Here is an 8657-nt window from a genome sequence, read left to right on the forward strand (position 1 = left end):
TACTGGACTGAGAGACAGCCCCTGGGAGTGAGTTTTACTCCAGGCCCAGAATGTATCCCAAGGCCATAGTACTAGGGGTCTCACCAGACTCCATCTGACCAGTAATTCTGGTCATTATTGAGTTTTTGGATTTTGTTCCATGTTTTTCCTCCCACTCTATCCAGGATCTCCAGTTTTGCTCCTTTTCTAAGTGATTGACATTGGTAGCCAGGCACCATCTAATTCTGGTCTTGAGGGCCATCATGTTCTAGGGCTGATTGCTTCCAAATGCCTCCCATTTTTTTTGTTGTTGTACTCTTCTTTGTTTCTGATGATAGGAGACCATTAGCTGCATCTTAGATGGCTGCTTGAAAGCTTTTAAGACCTCAGTCACTACTCACCAATGTAGGATGAAGAACAAGACTTTTATGTATTTTGTTGTGCCAATTGAGTCTTGTGTCCCCTAGTACTATGGTACTGAGACAGTAGATCCATTGGATCTCTCTCCCACAGTGTCTGGGTGTCTGTGAGGGATTATTCTGTCTTCTGTTGTCTCTGTAAGAATTGCAGGTATTTTGTATCACTGGTATCTGTGCAATATTAGCCTCCACTGAATCTATCCTTGGTCTACAGTATACTCATGTTCACAGACCCCATCTGATCCTCTCAGATGTTTATGTGTTTATTTATAGCCTGGTGTTTGGTGTTAATGGTAATGCAGTATTGTGGACACAATGGTTGGTATTAGCATCTGTCATCTATCTCCTATGTATACAACTTGGTGTCCTCCCTTTTCCTAATGTTATCATGGTGGTCACAGACTCTTTCCATACATGTCATTTTGTTCTTGTGTTTTCTTCCAAAATTGTTCTAGGGTTTTCTCTGTGTTTTCCTCAATTTTGTCAATGTTTTTCTTGATCTGTCTCTCAATGTCGTTGAAAGTACCTAAATATATAATTCTTCTGAATTCCTTATCAGGGAGTTTTGGTGTTGCTGCTTCCTCAGGGATGTGTTCTGGGTCTGTATCCTGGTCCCTTGTTACTACTGCTTTATCTTGCTTCTTTGTATGGACTGTGATGTTCTGTTGTCTCTGAGACATAGTGATGTTTTTGTGTTTGTATTTAATTTGTGATTGTATGTTGGAGTGATTCACCCAAGATTTTTGTTTTCTTTGGATGTATCTGAGTAAGCAGGGTACTGTGCTCCTCTATTCACTAGTTGGCAGCACTTATGCACTTACTACTTGTGTCCTTTCCAGTCGTCAGCTTCCTGTATGTTCATGTTGTCTTTGGCAAACAGAGCCTATTCTTAGGTCCCTGGAATATGAAAGAGAATGTTGTCACTTCAAGCACCCAAAATGGCCACCACTTGTAAACATTCAAAATGGCTGCACCCTCCAGAAAGCCAAAACCCACAACTCAATTTGTCTCCTTCTTTGCTGTTTCCTTTTTCAGTCATCAGCTACCCTTGCAGTAGTCCATGCAGCCCTTGGTGAGCAGGATTGATTTTTAGGTTAATTCTCAGGTCTTAACACAACTTGGAAATATTCAGGCTGTCAGTGCCGTCAGGACAGCTGACAGTCTGCAGCTCCTTACTCACTGTTTCATTCAGGTTCTTCTACTAGTTGGTGTTTAATCCACTTCTGTAGGAACTAAGGGCTCCATGATTATCTTCTGATCTGTGCCAACTGGTTTCTCTTTTCTTTGTTGAAGAGGGTCTATGTAGCCTGTATGCCTATTCTGCCATTTTACCAGAATTCTAAAAGCACTTCTTATATATGACTTTTGAAACTTGCATGTATGGAAACCAGGTTTTTTTTGTTTGTTTGTTTTTGTTTCTAAAACTGTCTGCCAATTCCAACTCATAATAATCCCCATTGGGTTTCCAAGGCTGTACATATTTATGGAAGCATACTGCCTATCTTTCTTATGCTGAGTGCCTGGTATGGAGAGTGAAATGTACATGAATTAACAATAGTTATTTGTTGCATGCTGTGTTAGGCTGGGTTTTCTATAGAAACAAAACCAGTAAAATTTATATATATAGAGAAAAATTATCTTAGGAAAATGGCTCACACAGTTATAGAAGCTGACAAGTCCCAAGATCACAGATCAAACGTCAACCTGGAGCCTTTTTCTGACTCATACAACTATAGGGGCTCATGAGCTCAAGGCTGGCAGGCAGTATACTGGCTGTTGACTTCAGCATCTGACAAATCCAAGATCATCAGGCAGAATGGTGGATTGTTCACTCATGGACAGTTGTAGGCAGCACAACAGGATCCTGTCCCACAGAAGGAGAGATCCTTTTCCCTAGGATGTCCATATATATGTTGGAAGTAGGCCACACCCCTAAGGAAACTCCTTTTCAATGGATTGGCTGCTCAAAACATATACATCCAATCTTATCATGGGAATAAACATATCACAACTGCTTAAACCACTCAGAATCATGGTCCAGCCAAGTTGACACATAACCCCAACTATCATAGTCCACCCTTTGTTAACCTGGCAGTTGCACACATCTCCTTAACCACATAAAATCTCTAAATAAGGACAATTATAAAGTCATATTTGCACCTACCATGATACACTAACATGTGTACAACCAAAAATGCATTAATCTTATTTACGTTTTATAGTTCATAACTGAAGAAAACAAAAATATTTGATGCACACATACAATGAACAAATATAACAATCACAGTCCTCATGTCTACAAGTGGTCATGTGGTTATAGCTGATATTCAGAACTACCTTCTTCTACCACCCATTCTGTATTTCCCTTGCCCTCAGAAAGCACCTCAGCTTGTCATGGTTCTTTACCTGGTGGAGTGACCCAAACTTTCATTCCTGAAGGGTCTGGACCATAAGTAGTCATATCAGAATTGGGTTGCTATAGTTTTCCATTGGCTTTAATCACAGGGCATAGTAGTGCTAAGAGACATCCCAAAGAATCCTCTATATTCCAGACATCTTCTTCTTTACCTCCATTATGTAATATCAATCCAATTTCCCTTGGTAATGAGGGTCTATGACACCAAAGAGTACAGTAACTCTTTTCTTTGCCTGTTGATCCAGGGGCATGAGGAAACCAAAATGGCTGGGTGGCATTCTTAACTTCCAGTTCAATGTAATCAGTATTGTGCCTCCAGGTGGGAGGGTTCCTCTCTTTGAGACAAAGACCTCCAAACCCACAAAGCATAGGGTCACAGGGACAGGAAGCAAAAATGTTTTAAGTGGGTCACTAGGGGTAATATAGTCGGCACACAACAACAACAACAACAACAACAGGGGTAATAGTGACCACTTCTGTTTCCACCCCTTGGTGCCTGGACCTGTGAATCCTGGCTATTGGAGAAACAGCACCATATATTGGATGCTAATTTAGAGCATGCACAGCCACCTGGAGGAAATTGTCCCAACCTTTCAAGGTATGGCCACCTAGTTGGTGCCATAATTGTGTCTTCAGTAGGCCATTCTATCATTCTATCAAGCCAGCTTCTTCAAGATGATAAAAACATGGTAAGACCAGGGAATTCCATGAGCATAGGCCCATCACTGCACTTAATTTGCTCTGGAGTCCCTTGATCCAAAGCAATGTTGTGTGGGATACCATGACGGTGAATAAGGCATTCTGTAAGTCCACAGATGGTACTTTTGGCAGAAGCATGGCATGTAGGGAAGGCGAATCCATATCTAAAATTATTATCTATTCCAGTAAGAATAAAATACTGTCCTTTCCATATGGAAGTGGTCCAATGTAATCAACTTGCCACCTGGTTGCCAGCTGATCATTCTGAGGAATGGTTCCATATCATGGACTCAGTGTTGGTCTCTGCTGCTGGCAAATTGGGCACTCACCAGTGACAGTAGCCAAATCAGCCTTCATAAGTGGTAGTCCATGTTGCTGAGCCCATGCATAACCTCCATCCCTGCCACCATGGCCACTCTGTTCATGGTCAATGACAGGAGTAGCTGGGGGAAAAGGATGACTGGTTTCCACAGAACGTGTCATCCTATCCACTTGATTGCTAAAGTCCTCCTCTGCCAAGGTCACCTTTTGATGGGCATTCACATTAGACACAAATATCTTTACTCCTTTGGCCCATTCACAGAGATCTATCCACATATCTCTTCCCCATACCTCTTTGTCACCAATTTTCCAATCATGCTCCTTCCAAGTCCCAGACCATCCAGCCAAGCCATTGGCCACAGCCCATAATCATTACACATTCTGAAAATTTCTTGTTCCATGCAAAGTGAACAGCCAGATGTGTGGCTTGAAGTTCTGCCCATTGGGAAGATTTCCCTTCACCACAGTCCTTCAGGAAAGTCCCAGAAAGGGGCTGCAGTGCCACTGCTGTCCACTTATGAGTGGTGCCTGCAAATAGTGCCATCTGTAAACCAGGCAGGAGGTTTCTCTTCCTCAGTCAACTGATCATAAAAGACTCCCCATGAGGCCATAGGTGCAGTCCAGGAGAGGGAAGGTAATGTGACTTTAGTGGAGACAATAGGTATTTGGGTCACTTCCTAATGCAACTTACTTGTGCCTTCAGGTCCTGTTCAAGTGCAATCTTTTATATACCACTTCCATTTAATGATGGAGTGCTCCTGTGCACATCCAAATTTATGACTCTGTGGATCAGACAACACCCAGTTCATGATGGGCAGCTCAGGCCTCATGGTGACTTGGTGGCCCATGGTTAGGCATTCAGTCTCTACAAAAGCCCGGTAACAAGCCAAAAGCTGTTTATCAAAAGGAGAGTAGTTATCTGCAGAGAATGGCAGGGCTTTTCTCCAAAATCCTAAGGGTCTGCACTGTGATTCATCAAAGGGGCCTGCCAAAGACACAGCATCTCTATCTGCCACAGACACTTCAAGCACCATTGGATCAGCCACATCATATGGCCCAAGTGGCAAAGCAGCTCACAGCAGCCTGAACTTGTTGTAGAGCCTTTTGTTGTTCTGGGCCCCATGCAAAACTAGTAGCTTTTCAAGTCACTTGATGAATATGTCAAAGCAACACATTCACATGAGGCATATGTTACCTCCAAAATCCAAAACGTCTCACCAGACACTGTGCCTCCTATTTAGTTGTGGGGGAAGCCAGATGCAATACCTTATCCTTCAGTTTACTAGGAATATCTTGACATACCCCACACCACTGGTCCCCAGAAATTTCACTGAACTGGAAGGTGCCTGAATTTTTGTTGGGGTAATTTACCACCCTCTAGCATGCAGATGTCTCACCAATAAGTCTAGAGCCATCAATACTTCTTCCTTACTAGGTCCAGTCACCATAATGTCATCAATATAATGGACCAGCTTGATGTCTTGTGGAAGGAAAAGTCGATCTAGGTCCCTACAGACTAAATTATGATGTAGTGCTGGGGAGTATCAATACTCCTGAGGAAGCACTGTGAAAGTATATTGTTGGCCTTGCCAGCTGAAGGCAAACTACTTCTGATGATCTTTTGAAATTGATATCGAGGAAAAGGCATCAGCCAGATCAATAGCTGCATACCAAGTACCAAGAAGTGTATTAATTTGCTCAAGCAATGAAACCACATCAGGAACAGCAGCTGCAATTGGAGTCACCACCCGATTAAGTTTACAATAATCTGCTGTCATTCTCCAAGATCCATCTGTTTTTTGCACAGGTCGAATAGGTGAGTTAAATGGGGAAGTGATGGGAATCACCACCCTTGCATCCTTCAAGTCCTTGATGGTGGCAGTAATCTTTGCAATCCCTGCAGGGATGCGGTATTGCTTTTGGTTTACTATTTTTCTAGATAGAGGTGGTTCTAACAGCTTCCACTTGGCTTTTCCTACCATAATTGCCCTTATTCCACATGGCCAGGACCCAGTGTGTGAACTCTGCCAATTGCTAAGTATATCTATTGCAACTATGCATTCTGGAACTGGGAAAATCACTACAGGATGGGTTTGGGTATGCACTGGACCACTGTGAGATGCACCTGAGGTAAGACTCCATCAATAACTTGACCTCCATGTGCTCCCATTCTGACTAGAGGGCCACAGTGATGTTTTGAGTTTACTGGAATTAGTGTCAGCTCAGAGCCAGTATTTAGTAATCCCCAAAAAGTCTGAGTATTTCCTTTTTCCCAATGAACAGTCACTCTTGTAAAAGGCCTCAGATCCTTTTGGGGAAGGCTGGGAGAAAGACAGTATAAATTTTTGGCAACATAGTGGGGTCCTTACTCAAGGGGACTCAGCCTCCCCTTCATTCAAGAGGTTGTGGGTCTGTAAACTGACTGAAGTCTGGAATTGATTGAGGGCCTGTGACTCTGTATTCTGGTGATTCAATCTAGACTGATGTTCATGTGACCTAGAATTCTTTCTATACAGATCAAGTAAATATTCAGTTGGTTTCCCATGTATTTCACTCCTAGGAACACCATACCTAAGTAGCCAATGCCATAATTCCATATGAATCAGAGTATTCTGATTACTGTTTTGACTCTGCTATCCATTATGATAATCATGCCAACCTTGTCTTTGTCAATTAATTGCTGTCACTTGGCCCCTACCACTATGGGGTTCAATCAGCCCCATTGTAGTTAAGCATATTAATTCAATTAGGGCAGTTCCCACTGTCAAATCTGGCATACATAAAATAGCAATCATCGTAGTCTTCAAGGATGCTGGGGCTCCCTTCACAAATTCCTTAACATAGTGGTAAAAGGTGTGTCCTCCAGGTTCTCCATTTCTGGGTCAGGGGTCTAATCTGATAAATCCATTCTAACATGACAATTTCCCTTAGCCTCTGGATACCTTCTTCTACATTATACCAAGGCAGGTCTGGTACTTAAACTTGACTTAAGGTAGGCCACCACATGATCCATGCTTCAGTAAGCCAACCAAATAAACAATTAGATCCTTTCCTAACCTCTAAAGCTGAAACACTGAATGAACAATCCATACTTAGTGGGCCTAAATCCAATGTTACATTCCTTGCACCATTATCCTACACCCTCAATAGCCATTCCCACACATATTCTCCTGTATATGGAGGTTTCTGTCTGTATATGTTAGCAAAATCAAGTAGGTCTTTTCTGGTGTAGGATACCACTTCCTGGGAGCTCTGGTGGTGTAGTGCCTAAGGCATTTGACTGCTAACCAGAAGGCTGTGGGTTCAAACACACCAGCCACTCCTCAGAAAGAAGGTTGGGCAGTGTACTTCTATAGTGATGTTGCCTCGGAAACCCAAGAAGGGTCAAATCTGACTTGATGGTAGTGAGTTTGATTTTTGGTTTATACTACTTCTTCAGTCACACTTTTGGGGCTTGCTTGGACTTAAGTTTAATTATAGGTCTAGCAGCAACTATGGGTGGTTGGGGCAGTTCCTGAGACCATTCAGCAATGTTTTCCATGGCATCTACCTCAGGCAATGACCCAGCAAGAACGGTTGGGTTAATCCCATTAAATGGAGGTGGAAGGGACAATGGTTTTATAGTAATCCCTTCAGATGGAAGGGATGGTGCTGTTGACAGGAGAGAGTCAACAGAATTTACAGGCTCCATATCCTCATCGTCCTGACTCTCTGCTGGTATGTCTCCATCCCAGGTTTCAGGATCCCATTTTTTCCCAATCAATGCCCTCACTTTAACTTCAGATATCATTCTGGTTTGGCAATTCAATTGGCATTCTAATTCAGCCACCCTTACAAGAAAACTCTGGGTTTGGTTTTCAGCAATATCAGCTCTGTTACTAGAAGAAATAAGGCTTTCTTTCAGGGCACAGCTGGAAACATTGAGGTCATTTATGTGGCACTTGAGCTGTGACTCAGCAGCCTTGAACTTATCTTGCTCTTTCACCACTTTGTCTAGTGTAAGTAAGACCAACCAACTAGCATCCTTATACTCCTCTACTGATAAAATTGCAGAAAAGTATCAAGCATACAGTTACCCAGAGCCTCACTTCTCAAAAATATTTGATCTATTGGTGGTACTATTTTGCATATTAATTTTGCCACCTCATGTCATGGATTAGCAGGGCCCTCTTTACTAACAGAGGCTGAATCAGCAGTGCCTTTACAATTAACCAAATTGGTGAACCAAAACAGAATTTGTGAGAACCAGTTTAGGATAACCATCCTTCTGATTTTGTCTCTCTAGAACCACTGCCGGTACCAGATTATTAGGCTGGGTTCTCTAGAGAAACAAAATGAGTAAAGCTTATATATATATATATATATATATATATAGAGAGAGAGAGAGAGAGAGAGAGAGAGAGAGAGAGAGATTGAGATTTATCTTAGGAAAATGGCTCACACAGTTACAGAAGCTGACAAATCCCAAGTTCCTAGATCAAATGTCAAACTGGAGCCTTTTGCCAACTCACACAGCTGTAGGGGCTGAGGAGCTCAAGGTTGGCAGGCAGTATACTGGCTGTTGACTCCAACAAATGACGAATCCAAGATCACTAGGCAGAATGGTGGATTGTTCACTCATGGACAGTTGTAGGCAGCACAACAGGATTCAGTCCCACAGAAGTTTCTCTCCTTTTTCCCAAGAGCTCTGGTGGTGTAGTGCCTAAGGCATTTGACTGCTAACCAGAAGGCCCACTCCTCAGAAAGAAGATTGGGCAATCTACTTCCGTAGTGATACCGCCTCGGAAACCCAAGGAGGGGTCACTATGAGTCAGATCCGACTT

Source organism: Orycteropus afer, unplaced genomic scaffold (genome assembly GCF_000298275.1).
Source record: "Orycteropus afer afer isolate SDZICR_OR568_19922 unplaced genomic scaffold, OryAfe1.0 scaffold00290, whole genome shotgun sequence".
NCBI classification, from domain to species: Eukaryota; Metazoa; Chordata; class Mammalia; order Tubulidentata; family Orycteropodidae; genus Orycteropus; species Orycteropus afer.